This window comes from Arvicanthis niloticus, chromosome 17 (assembly GCF_011762505.2).
Source record: "Arvicanthis niloticus isolate mArvNil1 chromosome 17, mArvNil1.pat.X, whole genome shotgun sequence".
In the NCBI taxonomy this organism is placed as follows: Eukaryota; Metazoa; Chordata; class Mammalia; order Rodentia; family Muridae; genus Arvicanthis; species Arvicanthis niloticus.
In genome coordinates, this window is record NC_047674.1 from 46590666 (window position 1) to 46614839 (window position 24174).

General features: G+C 39.1%; 1 non-coding gene across 1 annotated transcript; it reads left to right on the forward strand.

Annotated features, from left to right (window-relative positions):
- The first annotated feature begins 17009 nt into the window (after nt 1–17009).
- Nucleotides 17010–17137, forward strand: LOC117722793 (small nucleolar RNA SNORA17). Its single transcript, XR_004608568.1, has one exon. It is a non-coding gene; the product is annotated as a small nucleolar RNA SNORA17 (small nucleolar RNA).
- The last annotated feature ends 7037 nt before the right edge of the window (nt 17138–24174 follow it).

Here is a 24174-nt window from a genome sequence, read left to right on the forward strand (position 1 = left end):
AACTACACTTTCTGTGTGTGATATATGAGTGATCATGTGTGTACTCTGGTTTGTGTAGGGTGGACATGTACATGTAGTAGACATTGAAGTATCTCCCTTAAGTGTTTTTTTTTTGAGACAAGTTCTCTCATTGAACCTGGAGCTCACCAGTTCAGCCAGACTGGCTGGCCAGCAAATGCCAGGAATCCCCTGTCTTCATACCTTCAGTGTCAGGATTACAGACACAGGTCATCATGTGTGGCTTTTTACATGGATGCTGAAGAGGAGTCACTTTACTGACTGAAGGACATCCCTAGCCCCTGAAATAGCAATTTTAAAAACCAATCATTCTAACACATAACAACTAAAGCTTCACTAAATCGCCTCTTACATGCTGAGGAATAATGGTAGGAGCAATCCAAGACTTTGCATTTTGCCATTACACCGTCAGTGCTATAAGAGCAGAGAACTTTTTAGTACAATGAAAATATTGCAACTCATAAAACACAGTAGTTTCAAATCTGAGCCCACGTTTGCGGAAGCGTGTGTGGTGGATCAGGGACGATGGCACACACAGAATTAAGTGCTGGTTGTGTGCTCAGAAGCAAGCCTACAGGAGAGCTACACAAAGCAGCACAGGGAAGCTCTGCACCAACATACTTCAAATTTATTATATTTCTGAATATTTGGCTGATGGGCACTCAGAAATCTTTTACTGCTGCTTTTTGTTCTGCAAACCCTACCCCATTCAGTGATCCTACTGTGCATTGTAATCAGTGTAGTTCATGAACAGCCAGTCCTGGACAGGGAGGAGTTCACTAGGGACCTTGGTCCTTCTGCCTGAGCTATTGGCTACGATTGATGGATTCTGGTGGATGGGGAGTTTTTATCTTTCTATGTGTACCACTGGTGAGCCCACCAACCTCCAAAGGGCAATTCTAAACTTACGTTCCTCCAATATCCTTGATCAATATCAGTGGGTCACAGCACTACAAAACCAACAGACTTGAATGAGAAAAAGAGACTGGTAAGAAGTTGACAAGGTCGATGGGAGGGACAGAAAGAAGAAAATATTGGGTCAGGAGATTAATAAGAAGACATTGTATACATGTATGGAATTGTCAAAAAACAAATTTAATTAATTAATTAATAAATAATAATAATAATAATAATAATAATAATAATAATAAGGGATTAGCTGTGCAAGAACTTTTAAGGGGATTTTCAAAAGAGAGCACACACCAAATGTACAAGCCCTTTGGCAGTCAAAAAAAAAATAGGCTGAATTCTCCATTTTGTATCTGCAGGATTTCTGTCATCCTAAAGACTTGAGGGCTTTGTAATACATCTGGTAGCCTCAGAAAAATATTTTAGGTGGTTGATTTATTTAGCAGTTAATGCATGTGTATCTTTTTACTAAGTACCAGGGACTACCATAGCTAAAAACATTATGAAAATAGTAAAAGAGAACAGGGTATCTGTCTTTATAGGTTTATGTTTTATTAAAGAAGGGCTTATATTTGTGTTGTAATTATATATGAGTATATATACATATACATGAATTCATTATCTATCTATCTATCTATCTATCTATCTATAAGATCACAATATATACCAGCATTTCCAGCTTCTTTTTAAATTTTGAATGTGTTTTCAATGCTTTTATTTTATTTTAGATAATTTCTGAAGTAGCAGCCAGCAGCCAATTCCTTGTTATTTTACCCATCACTCGACCTACTTGCATCTATAATGTCAAACTATACTCTGGTGGTCCTGAAACTTACTCTGTAGACTAGGTTGGCCTCAATCTCACAGGAATCCACCTGCTTCTGCCTCTGGAGTGCTGGGGTGAAAGGTGTGTGCCACTATTCCTGGCTGTATACATTCCAAATATGACCTCTTTATTTCAATGACTGTGAGCATAAAGGAGAAATTATACCCAATAGTACAATAGTTATAGGTAGCTTTTGAAGGCAGAGACACAGTATATTATATTTAAAGGGAGAAATACTGATGTAGCATAGAACAGTAAAAGAGCAAATTATAAGTAATGATAAACTTCAGTGGTCCAGTCTTATAGAGGATATCTGTATTAGTCATTTTTTTTGGTTGTACCAAACATAATGAACAAAAGAAACTTGAGGCAGAAGGAATTTATTTTGGCTTATTATTCTACTAGGATTAGAGTCCAGCATGGATGAGAAAACTAGGCATGGTGTCAGGGGCAAGAAGTCGCCTGATCTATACACAGTAATGTGTCATTCCAACCACCACAGCATCAGAAAACCAGGAGCTATGAATTTTCAGTTTCTGTTTATAATGACCTTCACTTCATCGTGTGTTGGACTGTACTCAACATTAGCCAGCCTGCTTCCCTACCCACTGATTTCTCTATGCAATGTTATATGAATGAGATTTCACAAAAATCAGCACTAGAATGTAAGTCACAGTCTTAGTAAATTATTCATTGCATGAAAAAGAAACCAAGAAGCCGATTTGTTCAGCACCCCGATTCTGAGATCCCGGGGCAATGTTCATGTGGTATTTAAAGTCAGATACCCATGTGCTGATTATTTCTCTCCAGTACATAGGACTCCAGTACATAAGTATGGCCACTCCTCATAATCAGAGAATACTGAATATCAACTATTGTATTCCAAAACCAAACATTTCTTCATGTGAATTATGCTTATATGATGTTTACATGCAAGTTGTGTAGACATCATGCTTGCTTTCTCTCTTTAACACACCCAATATCAATTTGGAAGCATACATTCACTGATAGGTTAAAGGAAATACTGTCCTTTTGAATCCCAAATTTTGTAATGGAAATTATGAGTAGATCTTGAAAATCGCCCACATCGTTGCCTTTGAAAACAACTGAAACTTTTCCATTAACCATGGGCTAGCCAAGAGGTAGGGACCAGATTCTGCTATCCATTCTAACCAGTAAAACAAAAAATTTAGGTCTGTACTAGACAAAGTATTTTTACTTGTAGTACCAACACTCCTAGGGAAATGGAGGGAGGAGAATTGCCATGAGTTTGAGGTCAGCCTGGGCTTCAATATAGGTCTCTGTTACAAGTCAACAAAGTCAGTTCCTCTGTTTGGAACTGTTTAGATTTTAGAAGTGTTCCCAATCTGAAAAGAGAACTGGAACCTTTGTTCAATACCACAAATTTTGACTCTTCATTGATGGTGCATGTATCTGATGTATAATACAAGACTTGTGAGTACTTGAACTCGTCCCCTTCAGGTTCTTAGAGACTTTGTTACAATATCATCACAGGATTTGGACACTTCTGTGGGAAGGAGGTCACTTTAGTTTTGGGAAGTCTAGGCATTTCTCATTTACTTCGATCCCTCCCTTCCTCCCTCCCTCCCTGGCTCCCTCCATTCTCCCTCTTTTTCTCTCTCTGATTCTTTAAAAACAATATTAGATGGCTAATAATCTTCCTCTTTAACACATGCATCTATTTTTTAGGTTACAGTAATTTCTGAGATATGACACATGAATTGATTCTGCTTACTGTTACAGAGCTATCTTCTAGCTCCCAGCACTGACGACCAACCCCCTTCTCTCGATCAAAGCTTTCATGCTTCATATTTCTGTTCTCTCATTTTTTATTCCAATTTAGTTGGCAGCTTCCTGTTCCTTATAAATTTACTAAAATTGGTAAAATTTGATAACTTTGGGCTTGACTAAAGATTTGCCAGAAAAAGCATTTCTATTTCCAGAAACTAAAATAGAGGATGCTTCTTGTTTCACAAAATAGTGACTTATTTATTAAGTTCATGTTAATGAAATTCTCTAAAGTTTATTTTTTATCCTAAAATCATGTGATTTGTTAAATTCTGAAAACTGGCAATACAGGTGAAATACCCTTTTTTATCTCAGACTTCCTCAACCAGTCCAAGGAGGTTTTCTTGCACTGGGGTGTTAGCATCCTTTGTTCTTTAGGCCTGTCTGCTCTGCACTGCTTCTTTCTTTTCTCTGCCACTTCCATGCCTCTTATGACTGAGTGGAACTCGAGCCCGTCTGTGCATCCCATGAGACCCAGAGCTAGCTTAACACAAAGTTTCTTTATCTGTCAAGGAAAGTTGCAGTTACTGAACTTTTGAGACCTGGAATCGCATCCAGCGGATTACTCCTGGTATTCCACGGTGCCCATCAACACACCTCAGACTCTGGATTAGTGATTTTTAAGCTTATCCAGGAATCAGAATCTAAGATTGTGTGTTTTCAATTATGTGTAACTGAGAATTAACCATGGGGTCTCCCACATGCTAGACTAGTGAGTACATTGGTAGCCCAGAATGCATTTTGGAAAGAAATCCCCTCCATAGTTTTCACAGATAATCTAAACTTTGCTCATCATCACGACCATCATCATCATCATCACTATTTTTTTTTTGATATAGGGTCTCATTGTAGAATCTTGGTAGGCCTGCACTATGTATACCAGACTGGCCTTGAACTCCCAGAGATTTGCCTGCCTCTGCCTCTCTAGTGCTGGCAGAAAAGGCATGGGTCACCATCCCTGGCCTTGGTACACATTGCAGTAGACAATAGGATAGCAAAGTTTTGGGCTTATTTCTAAGACAGGGATCGTTTCTTGTATGTAATCCATATGTTAAAATGGAACAGACTGGGTCTCCATCAGAGCTGCACACAGAAGTTAGATTAAGATTTTAGACATGAGTGGTAGGACACCTCTGACATCCAGTGAGGCAGACACGAGTCTGAATAGCTAAAGTAAGCATGGCTTCAGATTATTACCCATATTCTACTTTGACAAGTATAGAGTTAAGAAAATAGAGATGGAATATTAGAGCTAGATACAACACTGCATGCCACATTTCCAGTTTCTCTTTTCTTTGCCAAGAACACCCAGTCCTACGACTGTTGAGAAAGAGCAACCACTCAAAGCTCGCTGGCAGTGAATGCAAGATCGGCATTTCTCCTAAGCTCTACACTCTTCTTCCTTTTCACTACCACGCTTCAGGTACCTTTAGCTTTTGATGCACGATGGCAAGCCGTCTTTGTAATCTTACTTATGAAAAAGCAGCGCCATGTACAACGGTATATGAGACACATCAATTTGTGTTTCTGGTGTCTGGTGATTTTAAGTGAGGTCGTAACAGATATAAGCCGTGTTAAAGAGGGAAGCACAAGGAGACAGAAACAACTGCTTTTATTCCCTTCGCAAAGTCCTCAAAGCCCTTTCCTGCCAGCTGTGGAACCCACTGCCCGATAAGCTGGAATCTCTTCCGGGTGTTCCACACTCCCCAAAGGGACCAACTTCAAGACAGCGGTGTCTTGTGCGTTACCTTTCAGTCTACTGCTTTTTAACCTGCATATGACTCAGTTTCCTCAAAGATAAAACGGAGCTAATATTAGTGCATGTCTCAGAGATTCATTGTGAGAAATACATAAGCAAACAACTCCCACCAGGAATATGTCATGCGTTTAGCAAATGCTGAAATGTTGACTCTGACTTTCTAGCACCTCAGTACTCTGGCATTGTTGCTGTCCCCCATAAGGTGAAACCTTCGAAGCTAAGATTTGAAAAGCCTGTGCTACTCAAAGGGGAGGGGGCTTTGTATATTGTAAAACTAATTTAAGTCTCCTAAAGTTAGAAACAGAGTTGCTATTGCAAATGAATTCTCTGGCAGAGCATGTGGAACTTCAGTGGGTGGCTGGTGAAGACTGGAGAGGAACTTCTCATTTTCTTCTTCCTCTGTACAGAGTGTGGCAGCTTCCAGAACTAGGCAACACACAGTGAAGTTTTAATATTCCCTGTCAGTTTTACACATACAATGATAGCCTTATTATTTTTTAAATTAATTTTTAGTCACTGCATAAAATAATGGTTTGATACACTTTTATATACATATACCATTGTTTTTTGGTTCATATTTACCCTCTACCCACACAACTATACCATGTACTGTGGCCAAAATGAAGTTTCATTTTCTAACTTAGGTCAGTAAGTCAGCAGTTATTGTTTAAATTTCATATGAAAAATAGAAAAAGAAGTCAAACGTAGTTTGAGTTCACCACATGAATCAGTGCAACATTTTCTGGATAGTTCTATTTTAACTGCCAAGTTTTAGGGACTGCTCAGCTGTGTTGGGAGTCTTTAAATAGGTTATAGCTTCTTACAAACACAACATGAAATATACTGCTGATTTATCACACTTTCTGATGCTCGAAAACACCATCGTCTTTCTCTGTTATACCTACTTAAATTTAAAGTCTCATGAAGGCATTAGAGTGATTCATTTATTTGTAAAATATCCACCAAACCCTTTAAATTAGTTTCCTGTAAAAACATAGGAAAGAGCTTTAATAGAAAGGTAAACCAATCATTTGATAAAAATCATCTCTCATACTATCAACTAATAACGGATATACTACAGCATGGCATTCTGACTTTAATTTATAGGAAACAGCTAGAAATAATGTAAGCAAAATATGCATATTTAATTTGGCAGTTGATGTTGTAGTTTGAGAAACTGGTTTCTAGAAAAAAAATTAAACAAGGTAGACTGCTATGTGAGAATAATTATATCATGTAATTTGCATGCAAATACATTTGAACTGAAGAAATAATTTTAAATTATTCATACCATAAGGTTGATTTTGTGTTGCCATTACTCCCTACATAAAATATATGCTATAAATCATGCTTTTAATGCAGAAGAGAACAGCTGAGGTGAAAATAGAGTTTTCTCCCAGATGTGCGAAATGCAATTGAATATTCTACATCGAGAGAGGTAATTCTCAATTACAACATATTGGAATTACCTGATAATCCATTACATGTAAGCAGTTTAAGCAAAATGCGCCTCTTTATAACAAATTAACTGTTCAACGGATGTATTCCTAGCCTTAGTGTAAGGTAATAACTATTTATTTATAAACCATAAAATATATAGCATAGTTATGCCTACAGCACTCAGAAATCACCAGACTATATATTCATTAAAATGCTGTAATCACTTTCCAGATATTTTGCCTCCAATCTTTTATTGACCTCATAATGCAGTTGCTATGCTTAAGAGACTGATGCAGCTGTTGGTGGAATTCCTCTCACAATATATGAATTTACAGCGTAAGTTCAGTGATAATTCAGACGGGCACACTCTCTGAGAGCCGAGCCTGCTTGGCATAGGGAAATATCCGTTGCTTGCCTCAAGGATGTGGAAGAGGCCTGAGAAAAATGATGTAATGTTTTTATGGTCATTTATGTGAGATTGTTACTTCCATGTGGTATCCATGGGGAAGTGTCTTTTTCAAGGAGAGTGACTAAAACTTTACACATTCTGATAGAGGAGATATTTATTGAATTTGTATTCACCTTCTGAAAGGAGCTATAACACCCTTGTAAATCATTATGGGCAAGAAATTGTTAAAATAAACAGCCCATTTGATGATAATAAACGAACATTTCTTCTTCCTATGCGGGGCTGTTCTTTTAAATTTACATATTCTGTATAATGTTACAGTTTATTTTCTGTCAATATGTCTTTTATTTACTTTTATTTCTAAGGAAAGATATTGACATGAAATAAATGTCTGAGTATAAACTTCATTGGAAGAGTAAGAAAAATTGGAAATAAAATTTATTCAAATTAAACTATAGGAATTTGGAGACAGTGATTACTTTGCATTAATATTGCAAATGCCAGAGGTAGTAAAATGATGCCTTTATTTAGCATAGTTCTATAGTATCTATATGGTGTGTGTGTGTTCATATACAAGCATTTATATGATTTTAACATTGGACAGACTTTCTGAGCATTTCAGATGGAGGGGTGAAAATAGATGAGAAACTACTTAAAATCTTATTTGGAGTAAAGTGATCCATATTTACTTTGCTATATTGATTTGAATCAAAACCAACTAATTTTGTTTAGAAATGAGCTCTACCATTTCTTTATTTATATTTATAATTGTGGTACAGATGCAGAAAATATTTCAATAACAAATACACTATTCTGATATCACATACTTCATATGTGATATCACTATATCATATACTTTATATGTGTATATAAGCATATCACATATAAAGTATATACATATACTTTATATGTAATTTATAGGAAATCTATAAATTACACTTAGAAATCAACCTCAGTACTATCTTAATATTTTGGGCAAACAGAAGAGAAGTGGTTTAAGCAGCACCTGAAAAATACATTAATCAAGATGGTGCACTTATTATATCCAAAACTTTGATATACAACCACTCTAAAATCAGAATGGCGGTCTAGAAAACACTAATCAGTGTTTTCTGCTCAGCATTGGTATCATATGGTAGTATCATTTCTTATTAACATAATACAAATATCCTGCCCAGTGCTGCCCTTTCATTGCTTGAGGCTTTGGAATCAAAATGTCACAGCAAATTTTACTTTCACCAATAGATGGAAAATTGCACATTACATTAGAGAGAGTGAACAGGAGTGTGGTGTTATGGCAGGATGGCAAAAGCTGGCACATACAACAACGCTGGAAATGACATCTTGGTTATCCTTTGTCTCCAAACAATAACAGAAGGATGAGAAGCACAGGTGTGTGGCTTTTCTTGCCTTTTAAAAGTAAAGTTCACCTTTCTCCAACTTCTCTGTGTGTGTTGTCAAAATATCACATTATACAATTCACTGGAATTGAACTTATTGCTAAACACCCATTAGGCTCCCAAGAGATGCCTCCCATTAATTGTTCGGTGAGAGCTCCCGTAGGCTATCACCAGGGAAGCACATTAAATGCATAAGATGAGAAGTTGACAGAGATCCCCATAGAACAAGAAGCATCTACCAAACTCAAGACATCTCCAGGAAGCATCCGCTAAAGCAGTGTTAAGAATGTTCCTTTGGGGCCAGGTAGTTTTTCTTTTTTCCTTTTTTTTTTTTTTTTTCTTTCTAGGGTGCAAGCGCGCATATTTTATGGGAGGAAAAAAAATAAACAATGCTAGCAAACCATTAGAAAAGGAATGCTTGTAAGTCATAAGTAGGATAAGTTCTGAGGACCCGAGGAGGTAGTTTTCGCACAGAGGAAGGATTAGGAGTTAGAGATGAAGGGAATTAGGTACTTGATAATGTAATAGTAATAAAAAAATGAAAGAGGTAAGTTTTTGAAGTAAATGGTAAGAATGTGACTGATGGAAAGTGTTAGGCTAACGGCCAAACTGGCTTGTAGAGAGAAAAAGTCAAGCCGCAAAATGAGTGACAGTGGGTTCCGGCAAAATATGTTTTCGTGTCTGTCTGCCACATGCTATTGAAAACCTTTCTCTTTCTGAATACAGCACAGACTGTTATCACTCCTCTGTTTAATTACAATTGCTGCTGAAGCCATTGTACATCTATTATGCACTATTATGTTTGTTTATTTCACATCATTGTGTTTAGAATGTTTCTAGAAAGGAAAATGTAAGAAAGCAAACAAAATATGTGCTCAAATGGCTTTAAAAAAAAATCCTTTTGCCTGTATTACTCGAAAATCCCCACTAGAGGGGGCACTAGTTAAACAAGAAAGAGGCCTTTTCCCATCTTTTCTCTAGGAGGTGAATACACCTCGCCTTCTCCTTTTCTCATTTCAATCCATAAAGGAATACCAGAGAAAGCAAAAATGAAGGGACCGCTGGGTATTTAACATGCTTATCTTAAGTCCCGTTTAATTTTTTTCTTAATGTGCTGCAGCTAAATAGCCCAGAAAGCAAAAAGTTTTGGTTAAATATAGATAGAATTCCATGTGCATTTGTATTATGATGGGTGAAAGTCATCAGAGAGTCAGAGAGATGTCTTACTCTGAAGATTTTATTTTTAGTGAGTCCTGATTTTTTCTGTAGGCACATGAATGGTGAGCATTACTCTTACTGGTAAAATTGAATTTACCCAAGTCCCAGGCATGGCATTTGCTTTCAGCTTGCTGTTTCAATCATGGGAGAAAAAGGCTAATAAAAAAAGATAGCATCTTCTTGTTAATAAATCTCCCTGAAGTGCCAAAATTTGCCAAGCATTGTAAACTTTAATGTGAGTATTGTTTTGATGCTATGTTTTACTACTGTTACTTTTGTCATATTCATTAATGCAGCTTTCTGGAGGCAGAGAGAGAGAGCTGTGTATCATAACAGAGGTACCACCTGGCAGGAGGGTCCAATATCCTGAGAATTAAGGGCGTATGCCAATAGGAGTCTTAATGCAGTTGCTAGGAGCTCAACACAGTCACTTGCTTCCTAATTTGTAACACTGATGGAAAGTTTAATTGTCAAAACTTGTAAAATGCCATGCTGCATCAGATGAAATCAAACCACCTGTCCTAAATCCTCACCATAATGATTGGCAGAAGGTGTATTCAATAAATGTGAACAAAAATATGTTTTTAAAATAATTCTCATCCATCAGAACTAGTCAACTCCAGCACGGAGTATATGTTCCACTTGGCTTTTATGCTGTCTTACCTCCTTAGTGTTTCCTTCAGTCTTTTGTTACTTTGTCTCATATGGCTTTTCTGCAGAACAATGGTTATTCCTTACCTGAAAATTCTTTTTTGCTCTGACACTCAGAAATGTTGTTTTCTTTCCTTAGGCTCCAGTTAGTAGGCTGTCTAATATATATATATATATATATATATATATATATATATGTTCAGATATGTGCTTTAGAAAATTAAAATTTAATTTCCCTTATTACTTAATTTCTTTGTCACTTGAAAATGGCTCTGAGAAAAGTAGCCATCCTGTGCTTTTATCAGCATCATTAGTCATTAGAACATACAATCTAGAATATGTTCCTAGGAATTACTTAGCCCAGATGTTCAAACACACAGAACACAGAGCTCAGAAGAATTAAAGGGAAGTCCAGAGTCACAGCCTGTGGAGGGAGGGAGCTGAGCTGTCATTCGAAATTCATTTCTTCGTCTTTCTCTGCGCCGGTTTTTAAAAACCTGTGTAGTAAATTAATCATTTATTTTTAAATTTCAAAATGAAAACAAAAATAGATTTGGGGAGAAGAAAGATAGAAGGAGGCAACGTAGCTCGGGCTTACTGAGCCAGTGGCACAGCACTTTAGAATGTATAAACTGTGTCTCCAAAAGTCTGATGACGATTGAGCTTTAATGGTTGGTACAGTGTAAATGTTCTTTTATGTCCCCCCCCCAACCTTTTTAACAGCTTCTTTCTCCCTGTTTTCCTAGTTCTGGTGCAGGGATGGGCTAATGCCCTTAACACAAGTCATGAAGCTTGGAAGTGAGAGTACCTTGCTCAGGAGTATTGAATTACAGCCCTTTTCCCCTACCTCCATTTTGCTGTTTTGTGACCTCAGGTTTGTAATGGACATGAAGAGTTGTGATGGCATTTGGTGCCTGGGGCAGTGTTACCAACATGCAGGGATCTCATGACACCACTATCCCTTTGATCCGAAAGAAACTAGGCAGAGAGGAGGGGTAAGAACATTACTTTGATCTCTAATTCCCTGTGGTCAGCCACTTTTCTCCATCTCTGTTTCAGAAACTAGCTACAGACTCCCTTGGGATGAGTTTTGGGGAACTAAAATTTCTCTCCCCTAAGAACCATAATGTTGTTGTGGTCAGAAACCTCAATTTAATAGGTTCCTGGTAATTAAAATTGACAAGTTCAAGGCCACCCACTTCCTTGTTTTTTTATTTGAAAAACATCCTATGTAAAAAATATTCGTCCATTGTCCAAGTGTTTACTAGAAGACGTGGAAACAAAATTTAATCTTATTTGGCCAACACCCACTGTTTTATCTTAGCCATGAATCATGCCATAAGATACTGAAGATATTTTTGTCAATATTCAACCAATGATTCACTTCTAATTGTTTAGAGTGATTTTTTTTTTTTTCCAAATTATTCTGAATCTGTGTTTTTGAACTATTCCGGAATGTCCAGGTGAAGTTCTCAATGGCTGGTAACACAACACACTCAAAAGAATCCCATTTGTTTTCACTGGGCGGTTGTGTGTGGTTTGCTTGGGAGTAATGGAAACATTATGCCCATGTTATAAATTCTCTACAAGGGGTTGAAGGATATGGCCCAGTCTGTAGAGTGTATGGTTGCTCATCATACCCAAAGCCCTGGTTTCAATCTCCATCACTGTTTAAACTGCCTGTGATACTACATTCCCATAGTATAATCCCAACACTTTACTAAGACTGCATTACTTTGAAAATACTATGTGTCCAGTGTTTTAAGCTCAACGAAGATCCTATACAAAGAGATAGAAACCAGCACAGGTACAATTTTGGTGGCATTTCAAAATTCTCATCCTTTCCAACTGGTCTCCAATTTCTCTAAGTGGACTTTTTTTTTTTTTTTTTTTTTTTTTTTTTAAACTTCTCAGTTCTTTAGCTGATTTCAGAGCAGGGGGTCAGGGAGAAACCCAAGTGCTACATGATATGTATGGAGTGCTTCGCTATCCAGTGAAGTAACTGGAATTCATTGTCACAGGACCGAGTAATGGGCTGGAAGACTGAATTCTGATGGGAAAAAGAAGGAATAGGTTAAAAACAATACCCCAAGGCAGGCAGAATATTGTATTGAGGCTAGCCAGGGGGCATTGGGAAGTCAGTAGGAACCAGAGGTTGAAGAAAATCCGTGTGTCAAAAGGGATCAGGAAGCCAGGAAAATAGGAGTGGAGTTTCAGATACTAACCGCAAAACAAGAACAAGCCCGGGGTTTTATTTACTTTTTAGTTTATGATGTAGCCTTATTATGGGTGATGTATAAAAACTTTCTGCTAGCCCATGGTTCCATCATGTCTCCTTGACATAGAGGTGAGCTTGCAGTTTCACTGGAAACTGAGTTTGCAGCAAAGTAAAACATCCAAAAAGTAGGCGGTGCTCCAACATTGCAAGCCCAATCTGCTGTTTGTACCTTTGCCTCAGCCAGAGGCTCTTTCTATCCCCTGGCTGATCCTCTCCCTTCCCCCTTAGGGAACACCATGGTGAGGAAAGAGCTGAAATATTGCTGTGGTGATGGTGGTCCGTTTCCACCCACACAATCGTCAACAGGTTTGCGCACGACATCTGCACCGAGAGAGCTGACAGGCTCGGAGCCAGCTGTGGCTCACACTTGAAAATAATAATAATAATATCCACTTAGGGGTATGGAATTATTTATCACAGCTGGTGGAAGTTTTGCCAAAGGCAAAAGATAAAAAAAAAAAAAAAGGAAGGAAGGAAACATTTAATGAATAATGTTCTCAGTTCACAGTCCACCATGAGCGCCGATTAAGTCAGTGTCCAAGAATAAATAGTACTCCTGTTGTTACCATGATTACTCTGCTTTTTAAAGACATTGGCAAGTATAAAAATCAGAAAAATCACAGTGGCCAACAGGGTATGAATGAATAAATTTTACAAGAGAACTCTATGCAATATTCCTATGTCCTGAGTACCTCCCCTTCTCCCTCACCTCCTACGTTCCGTCCTTGGTGTCCCCCCATTTTTCTTCCTATGGTTATCGTGAGGCTGATGGCAAGGTGGAAATGATACCATAGACGACTGTAGGATTTTTTAATGGAGCTTACAACCGAAGACTCTGTTGGCCATTGAGAGGCAGACATATGTATATCCTCAACGTGTGTACTCCGTATGAGCTTCTGCCCCCACCTGGCTATTCATTCATCTTTTATGCAAGAACGAAATGTAGCCCGTGAGGAAACTGCACCCTTCTCAACATGTGAAGAACTTCTTTGTGAGAAGTGTCTGTGTCCTGACTTTGGATCCCCAAGCTGGGTTTTGTGCACCTTGTTGGATCGTTGTCTACCTTTGTGTTTATTTGACATTGTGTTCTGGGTATTTGGCCTGCTTTAAATTGTGTGGCTTTGTTTTGCAAATATCGACTCCAGGACCCACTACATTTCTTATATAAAGTAACCCTTTTCATTCTAATTCATTGGGGGCAGATTTCTGAGTTTTTCCTTGGTTTCCAAAATTACGAATTTCAGGAAGGCTGTCTGATCTTAATTTTGATTCATAAAAGTTAGAATATCGGGAGCTGGAGAGATGGCTCAGCGGTTAAGAGCACTTACTGCTCTTCTAGAGGTCCTGAGTTCAATTCCTAGCAACCACATGGTGGCTCACAACCATCTGTAATAGGATCCAATGCCCTCTTCTGGTGTGTCTGAAGACAGTGACAGTGTACTTAAATACATAAAATAAATAAAGCTTAAAAATATTCTTGAAAAAAATGTTAGAATATCAGTGTTAATGCAGGATTCATTCAGTTGCAGTTTCTTTTCTTCTTTCTTTTACTTTTTTCCTTTATCTCTTTTTTTCCTTCCTCGTCTTTCTTCCTATAGTTCCTTCCCATTTCTTATTTTATTTTCTCTATTGTTCTTTTTTTTTTTTTTTTTTTCTGAGTTGACTAAAACGTCCTACATTCAGTGTCTGGGACCTCCCAAATGATCAAGGCATATACAGTGCCACAGATAAAGACATTGATTACATGCTTTAAGATTAACTGGTAACAGTCGGCCACATGAAGAGGTCCATGCTGTACTGTCAGCACTGGGAAGATGAATAAATGTGGGAGGAACAGAGGTTCACACCCAGTCTGCACTACGTGAGACCTAATCTCAAAAAAGTTCCATTTGCTGTGTTTTCCCAAAGTAAACTATAAACTATATAAACATATACCTTCTAAAATTTAAAGTTCATCTAAAACACTACTAGTCTTTATAGTTAGGAAATTTTAGGTTAACAACAGAAAAATGGTGGCCATGGAGATAGTTTTGCAGATTAAGTTACTTTTGCAAACCTGAGTTCTTCAGGACTCACATGGTAGAAGGAGAACTGACTTCTACAAGTTGTCTTCTTCTGTTTTTTAAAAAAAAAATGGATATTATATTTACATTACAGATTTTATCCCCTTACCCCATTCCCACCACCACCCAGGAACCTCCTATCCAATCTCCCCCTACTCCTGCTTCTATGAGGATGTGCCCCCACCTACCCCCCCACTCCTACCTCCCCACCCTCGAATTCCCCCCCCCCCACTTAGTGTTCAGCCTTCATGGGACCAAGGATCTCCTCTCCCACCTATGCCCGACAAGGCCATCCTCCCCTACATATACAGCTGGAGTCATGGGTCCCTCCCTATGTCCTCCCAGGCTGGTGGTTTAGACCCTGGGGAGCTCTGGTTGGTTGGTATTGTTGCTCCCCTCATGGGGCCACAAACCCTTTCAGCTCCTTCAGTCTTCTCTCTAACTTCTCCATTGGGAAAGCCTTGATCTGATCAATGATTAGCTGTGAGCATCTGCCTCTGAATATGTCAGACTTTGGCAGACCTCTAAGGAGACAGCTATATCAGGTGCTACAAGTTGTCTTCTTACCTCCACACATACACCACAACACACACAAGCATATACACATGTGCATGTGCACACACACATACACAATTTATATATTCCCACCCATATCTGCACACACACATAAAAAGATAAATAAAAACTAATTAAAAATAATAGAACATTACTATCTCATAAATTTCCTCCATGTGAAACTGAATGAATAACAATAATATTTTAAAAACAATATTTAATGTATATTTTTGTTGTCTTTGTTCTGAATTTTTATTGTGTTGGGAAGCACCTAATTTATATGGCTTTTACCTTATAGCTAGAATCCCAGTATAATTTTGATGAGAATATATAAAATATTTATAAAGAATGCAATACACAATTAAAGATAGCAGAACAAATTACTAAATATTAAATCCTAAAAATAGTATCTGTGAAAAATATCTTTTAAAAGTAGTCACAGATTACTAAATGCATGAATGTATTAATACTAAGTCCTAAAATGTAGACACTTCTGGGAGTCCTAAGAGTTACAAAATTTCTTTGGGATCGATAACTGAGCTTTGGTGCCAGGTGGTTTGATTTATCAATGTTATAAATATTCCAATAGTTCCCTATAGAAGCATAAGTGTGTTCCATGATGAGCCAACTGCAGGCCACAGAGGGTTTGCTATAGCATCATGTACATTACACCTTAAATTTTGCAATTCCGAAACACAAAAATCCATCTGTCCCTAAGACCGAGCTTAAGGACAATTAGCTTATGCGTCTAAAGTAGATTATTGCTCTTACTTTGAACCTAAAGTGGAAAAAAATACATTCATGAAAGGAAATTGTGCATTTGGTCCTTAAGGAAAAAAAAAGAACTATGAAAAGCTTGTTTTTATGCTGGATGGATGGTGCAGTGGGTAGAGCACTTGCTAGGTACGCTTGATGCTCTGAGTTCAATTACCCAGAACTCACATAAAGCCGAGTACAGTAGCACACTACAAATTGGTTTTGGCCTTGAAACACATACCATCACAAACACACTTCCCAATTGCTGCGTGATAAAAAACTTTCCTGTTCATATGCAACATACAATCTACTCACTCCAGATAAGGACTACCAAAAGAGACCAAAGTATAGATACTACCCGAAGTCCAACTTGACTAGCTGATAAGTTTCATGGGAGTTTTTTATAGGTGGGAGCATGGGTGAGCGGTCACTTACTTAAAGAAGCAGAAAGGACACAAAGATAGCCGCATTACCAAAGCCCACCCCAGTCTGAGTGGAAACTTACAAAATCATATTGCACAGCCTGCTGGTAGTAGCTCAACACGTTGGAGAGTGTCCTTTCCAAGAGACTATGGTCTAATTCTCCTCAGAGCGGCTTGGCTGGTTTCTCCTTATTTCAGCAGCTGGTCTGGCTTTAGTCTTTTTTTTCCAAGTTGGCTTCTTTCAGTCTGAGGCGTTCTCTCTGTTTCTATTGCTTGCTCTGGCAATGAGGCACCTAGAGAATCTGGTCAGTTCAGGGACCTCTTGAAGCTATCTCGAGCTATCTGTTTAAAGAGCTTTCTTGCAGGATAGAATGTTTCAGTCATGGAGGAAACTACTCAGGACATACATACATCACATCATCATCTACAAAGCAACCCCTGCACCCAAAGCTCAGAGAACACCACAGAAAAGGAGACCAGAAAAATTCTAAGAGCTCCTGACCCTAGAGGTGTCACTGTTGTGTCACATGTACGTCAGTGGGTGATGGGGGACTGGAGGGAGAGCTATGTCTATGTTCTGTGTTCTAACCTGTGAACCTCTGAATGAGATTTAAGCTTAACAGTCCCTGAAAAAAAAAAAAACCAGAAAACTGAGAGGATCACCAGTCCATGCCAGGGGCCCTGGGCATGCCAGGGGTCCTCTTAGCCTGAAATGACCACCAGCCCAGTACTAAGCAAGAGTGGGGGACACAGATCATGACTGAGATGTCCCCTGCCCAGTGCCATAATGCCTGTGCAGGGCATAGCACTCCTAAAAACACTCCTGAGGTGACCCCAGATACTCAGAGGCCCCAGCCACCACTAAGAGGAGAAAGTAAGTGGTGGCAAAATGGAAGAGAAAGAGAAACCAAAGGATGTGGGCACAATGAAGAGAGACAGAACTGGAAACCCAATCGTAGTGAGGGGCAGCCTGATGTGAGCAGCTGCTGATGCCACCTGGGACCATGGTGGGGTCCTGGCTTGTACTCTCAGGGCCACATTTGGGTCCATGGCCATGCATCAGCAGGGGTCTCTTACGTTTATCACTACCAAAGGCTGGGTGGACATCTCTGGTCTGGGATATCTCCTGGGGACATGTTGATGTCTTAGGGCTGTGTAGAACTGGCCCCATCACTCACTTGGATATCATTGGAGAGCTGGCCCTGATGGTATGGGCACAGGTGAGCCAGCCCAGAGAGTGTGAGCATAGGTCCCTGCCACTTGTTTGCCATGTATAGGTGAGCAATAAATGCCCTCACCCACCCTCTCCCATTGCAACTAATGACAGGTGTAAAAGCTGTCCCTGGAGTCATGATAGCAGATGAGCTGGCCCTGTTCCTTACCCGTTGAAGCACATATGAGAGCATGCCCTGAACCTTATCTAGACAGTAGAACTGGCCCTGGTTGCAGGGTTGCTGGTGAGCCAACTCTGGGAGTGTGAGAGCAGGAAAGCCCATGGGCTGACCAGTTCAGATACCTCTCAGGCCCAGATCCAGGGCTTTGACTTGTCCAACCTTTATATCTACCCTGAGGATGAACTACTGGAATCCATGACACAAAGCAATAGGAGAGCAGTCCCAGTGAGGTTCCAGTATTAATAGAGACACAAGCCAGGAACCTCAGTCCACAGCAACGCATCATTGCAGTGAACATTTGCAAGTAAAGAAGTGTGGACAAACATGCATACAATGGGACACACTGTGACACACAGCTTCCACAATGGGAATTTTTTCTCTTTTGGCAGTGGGAGTTGCCAGGGTGGAGGGCAGGTATGAGGGAAGGTGAATATGAGATTGGGGTGCATGATATGAAATTCACAAAGAACCAATAGAAAAAAAAAAAAAAAAGATTGTAAGAGCCCAAGGGCCCGGAAATCTGTTGCAAGGGTGTCTCTTCTAGAAATGGCTGCATAAGCAAGACCTGATTTGAATATAACACTATCAATATATACAGAGACATGGGTCCCAGGAAAATTCAGGGAATCCCATTCCTAGACAAATAACTACAGGCAACTAAAGATGAGAGAGAGAGAGAGAGAGAGAGAGAGAGAGAGAGAGAGAGAGAGAGAGAGAGAGAGAGATAAGTTCTCACAGGGATGAGCCTCCTCATTGGCTATCCAATAACAGTGCTCATCCCTGCAATCATAGATATACACAGAAAGACTGGACTTAGGATGTTGTATTTATATAGTTGTGCATCTCTCTGTATTTGGAACAATAATTCAGAAAAAGAGTTCATCATCACGAGAGGAAGTGAGGGAACTTAGGAACCGTTGGAGGGAGAAAAAAGGAAAGGGGTATGAATGTAGTTATATTTCAATTGAAAATATAAAATTAGTAAGTAAAACAATGGTTTATTTCCTTGAGACAAATTGTCTCAAAGTGATAGCATAATGTAATATCTAGTAAGAATCTCTCTGCATTGATAATACGTACCTACAGCTCATATTCTCAGTGAATCATCTTTAATGAAACAAAAGGCAATTCAAAGCATCCTGGGAGAATTTGTGCCTGACTTACTGGGGAAATTTCACTACATATCTGTTTCGTTTTGTCCAAAGGTAATGACTGTTATTGAAACCTTTTTCTTTGTTTTTATTTAAGGAGTTTCCACTCATGCCCTTTGAACCTCCCTGGATGATGCACATTGCTCTGATCATCCTGGCTTATTTCTTCAACCACTGCTAAGGCTACATGAACCTTCACAGGATTAATCAGAGGTCTCTTCAGAAGATCCAATGATGAAAACCACTGACGGCTGCTCATGAGGGCAAGCCAGGGGAGTTTGATTTCTGTGTTCTCTGCAGAGCTTAATACTCCACTGCAGATGCATATCAATACTCAATCCATACCTCCCTTCATATATCTAAAGACTCCCAGAGAATAAGAATTCTCATGATCCTAAAAGCCACTAGCTTCAGCTATTGGCCACTTTGGCTAAAGCACATAGTTACATTTACAAATGTCATTTTATGTGGGAATATAACTTTTTGAAGCAACACTTTTTCAATTAAAAGTACACTGCTGCTCTTCATTAAAAATGTGTACACTATGTTCAAAAATCTGTCCTACATATTTTAATACATTATTGAGTTAATATTCATCGGTGACTTTAAATAGTGTAAATACTTTGAAAACTCTCCCAGCAAATATTAGCAAGACTATTTACTTTGCCCAAAGCTCTTGATTAGCATAAAAAGTGAAAAACACTTAGTGAAGACATAAACATATATATTGATATATGTAGAAGAACACATATGTAAGTATAATGTTATATACATAATTATATATACAAATCATATACATAATTATGTGTACATTTGCACTGTATATATATTCATCGTGTTGAAGATATTACTTTAATTACAATGGATTTAAAATATTTTTATGACTATTTAATTTTTTAGTTAATGTATGTTAATGATATATTAATATGGATAAATATACTATTTCAATATGTGACTATAGTATTCAGATCTAATTCAGTTTCCCTTTCACCACACCCTGATCTTTCACCTTTCCAACCTCTGTTACTCAGTAGTCTACATTCAGGTCAAGATTTATAACTTTCACACTTGAAAGGCAACATGGGTTCTTTTATTCTGCCTTGTGTCTTTTATTTCATTCAGTGTCATGTTGTCTAATTTCATATATATGTTGCTTATCTCACAAGACCATTCTTCTTTAGGGCCAAATAATATTCATTGCCAGGACATATATCTCCATGTATCTCATGTCTTCTTTTTCCTTTCTTTCTTTCTTTCTTTCTTTCTTTCTTTCTTTCTTTCTTTCTTTCTTTCTTTCTTTCCTTTGTTTACTCACTTTATATTATGATTGCTTCCTTTCTATTCCCAGTCCCACTTACACAGTGCCTCCCCCTAATACCCTCTGCTCTTCTCTTCTGAGAGGGTGAAGGCCACTCCTGGGCACCCCCCTACCATGGCTCATCAAGTCTCTGCAGGGCTAGGTGCATCCTTTCCCACTGAGGCCAGACAAGGCAGCCCAGCAATGGGATCCACAGGCAAGGCACACAACAGCCTTAGGGACAGCCCCAGATCCAGTTGTTGGGAGATACACAGAGAGACCAAGCTGCACATCTGCTACTTATATGTGAGGGCACTAGGTCCAGCCCATATATACTCTTTGGTTGGTAGTTCAGTCTCTGAGCACCAAGGGTCCAAGTTAGTTGATTCAGTTGGCCCTCCTGATGATCACATTTCTTGATCCACTCTTTTATTAAATAATAATTTTCATTACATTAAAATTTTTCTTTTATGTGTGCTTGCATACATGCCTGCAAAGTGCATGTGTGTGTGTATGTGTGTCTGTGTGTTTGCGCACGTGCATGTGCCTGCCCATGCACTTGCCTTGGCATATGTGTGGAGGTTAGAGGGAAGTTTGTAGAAATTGGTTCTCACCTTTCTCTGGGGCCTGAGGATCAAACTCAGGACTCCAGACTTGGAAGCTGATTCATTTTCCCACTGAGTCACCTCACCAGTCCATATTCATCTCTTTTCTTACTTCGAGTTTATTTCTCAAATGCCTTTTGAGATATATGGTCAGGGTTAAACAATTGTAGCTACACACATTTAAAAGGAAACAAGCAAGCTAGACAGCTTTTTCATAAGTTTCACATTGCCTTCCTTCTCCCAAAGTACTGGCAGTATGTCCAGGTCTAGTTTACCCCATCATAGCAGTTTAACTATAGATGATCTGGCCTCCTGATTCACTACCCAAGGAGGTTTACCTCTCATGACTTGAAACACCAACCACTTTATAAATCCAGGTCTCCTTTCTGCTTCATCTCTTCCAGGTGAAGAGCTGCCTTTAGCCATAGGTAAGAAGACCAGGGTTTGGTAGGTAAAAGGTCTGACTGTCATGGTTTATTAACACCATCAGGGTGTAGGTAAAAAAAAAAAAGAAAGAAAAAAAAGAAACAGAATTCTTTGTACTTCAATAGCTAGAATTTATTTCACATGTTGGAAGTTTCACAATGTTTTTTTTTTTTAAGTTATTTTTAGTGTTCAGATCTAAGGGAAAAGGACTTCAGAGAATCAATATGGTGTCTTTTCCACTGCAGTCATCTTTCCTTCTTGTAAAACGATACGCTGCTGGGTGCTGGTTACTTTGGAGACACAGTGAAGTCCCATTCTATGAACTGTGGCTTCACCTTCCTTTTTCTGAGACCAAGGAGGATGTTCAGCCATTTCTAGCAGCTGGGAAATGATGCCATGATGTCAACAGGGGGAAGCAGGGCATTGTTTGCAGGCTGGGGTTGCTGATCTGTGGTCAAAGCAAGAGGAGGCTGCGAGCCAGGGCTCCACATCCTCTTATAAGCTCAGTCGACTCTTTAGATTGGTGCTCCATCTTTTTATATTGGCTCCCTTAGAAGGATAAACTGTGGAGCCCCCTTTTTGTCCCGTTTGATCAGAAAAATGGCAAACTGGGCCATAAGAGCCACTTTGGAAGTGAGATGGAGGAGACTGCTTCCTACCCGTGGGTTATCTCGAGTTAGAAGTGTGGACTCAAAAACTGTGTGAGAGGTGGGCCAGTCTGTGTGGGATGTGGATTCCTCAGGAATCAGAAGTTGTTCTGTCTGTAGTTGGGGGGGGGGGCTGTATAGAATGTGTATTTCTATTTCTTTGTAACTTGTATCACCTTTCCATGTATAGCTCTGCATGTAATACTCCCCCAACTTCTAACTGGCCCCAAGTTCAGATAAATCAAAAAAAAAAATGCAATTTGAAAAATTCAGCAATTCCTATATTACATTTTGCAAAGGGAGCTTTAAAAATTCTTAGTAGGAGTTTGGTTTTAAAAGTAAGTCACCAAGTAAGTCCAGAAAGAGGATGAAGCTTCCCTTAAGCCTTGAGAACAAACAGGGCAGCAAGAACAGGTTTTCCTTTCAGCAGGGTGAAATGTTGCTAATCCTTTTCAAGTACAAAGAACCAGAAGCAGGATGGAGTCTCAAGCCAGATGTTCAACTGTTGGAGAGGTGAGGTGTTTGCACAGGCCCTCACAGCATGCCAGAGAGATAATGGCATCCTTGCTTAGGAGGTTTTGGTACTTAAGAGTTTATGTTTTAGACTCACTGAGATAGGGGATCTCAATAGTCCCACAAAGCTAAGGTTGGTAGCTCTTCTGCTCAGTTCTATCTAAAGTCAACAATCATCCATAGTGTAAGGAATACCAGTTTATAAACTTCAACATTAAAAAGTTTGTACCTGATGGCTGGGAAAAATGGCGCCGTGCTTAAGAGCAATTAATTGTTGCTTTTCTGGAGGACCAGAATTCGGTTTCCAGCACCTATGTGGGTGGCTCACGATTGCCTGTGAGACCTGCTCTCAGGGATCTGACTCCCTCCTTTTACCTCCCTGCCTGGGTACCCAAACACGAATTCATACAGCCATACAAGCACACATAGGATTAAATAAAATTAAGCTGTTTCTTTTTTCTTTTTCTTTTTTAACAAAAGAAGTGAATGCCCTCATGGCCACCTGATGCTTCCCACTCAGAAAATGCTTATTGAGCAATTAATAGCTGTTACAATAACACTTCCGACCGCCCTGAAGTTACCAACACAGAGCTAAGATGTCCTAAAGTTTTGGATAAAAATACAGAATTACATGCTGGTGAAACTTGGTTTTGGAGCATTTGCATTTCCTGTACTTTTGATATTATTTATTTGCGTGCTCTATGGAGAAAATCATTTTTTTTCTATATTCTCTCTGCAGACCTGTCCATGTTTGCTTTTCCAACGTAAAAACTGAGTGAGAGGAAAAATAACGAATGACTTGTCTAATATTATACAGCCGCAGAAGGGAGCAGAGATAAGGTTCCCGAATGTTCTGGAATTGATCTTCAGTGTTTCGTATGCTGTGCTTTACCTCAACAGAATGTGGCCTTGAGAACAGACATGACCTCCGAACACACCGGTGCTGGAATTCGTCCTGTATTTTCAGTGAAAAACTCTTGCTAATTTAACTGGGCCAGGCTATGAAGCTGGATATGTTTATGAAAGATAGTGAGTTGCTAAACTGCACTTCACTCTACTTGAAAATCCATGTGCTCTTTGAAGGAGGCAAACATGAACTAGGTCTTTAAAATCTCGAATAGTAACCATCTTTCAGAGAATCCTTGTAATGTGGTAAGGGTAGCAGAGTCTCCTAGAATCTAATGCATTATTTGCTTGTCTAGATTTAGCTCCAAATGTCAAGTGCTCCCTTTGGAAAGAAATCTCAAAATCCATGCAGTGTGAAAGTTCTGGGACTCTTAGGAGAGAACTCAAATGCTCCACACTTGCTCATCAGAACCTGCACTTTATCTTGGCTGCCAGGACTCCTTGGGGAGATCAGACCCTAGAAAATGAATTCCAATGCAGTGCAGTCTCTCGAGCAATGTGAGCAAACACGACTGTGACTCAAATCCTGAAAATAGGACACTCTCTTGGCATTGCCAAAAAAAAAAAAAAAAAAAAAAAGGTACTTGTGGGAGGGAAAAAAATAACCCTGCAATTATCCATCACCAGACAACTTCCTGAATCCAGCTCACCTAAGCTATTTTTTTTCTCCCTACTCTGAGAGCAAAATGAATGCTGCAACCTACCAGAGTACTAATGGTCTT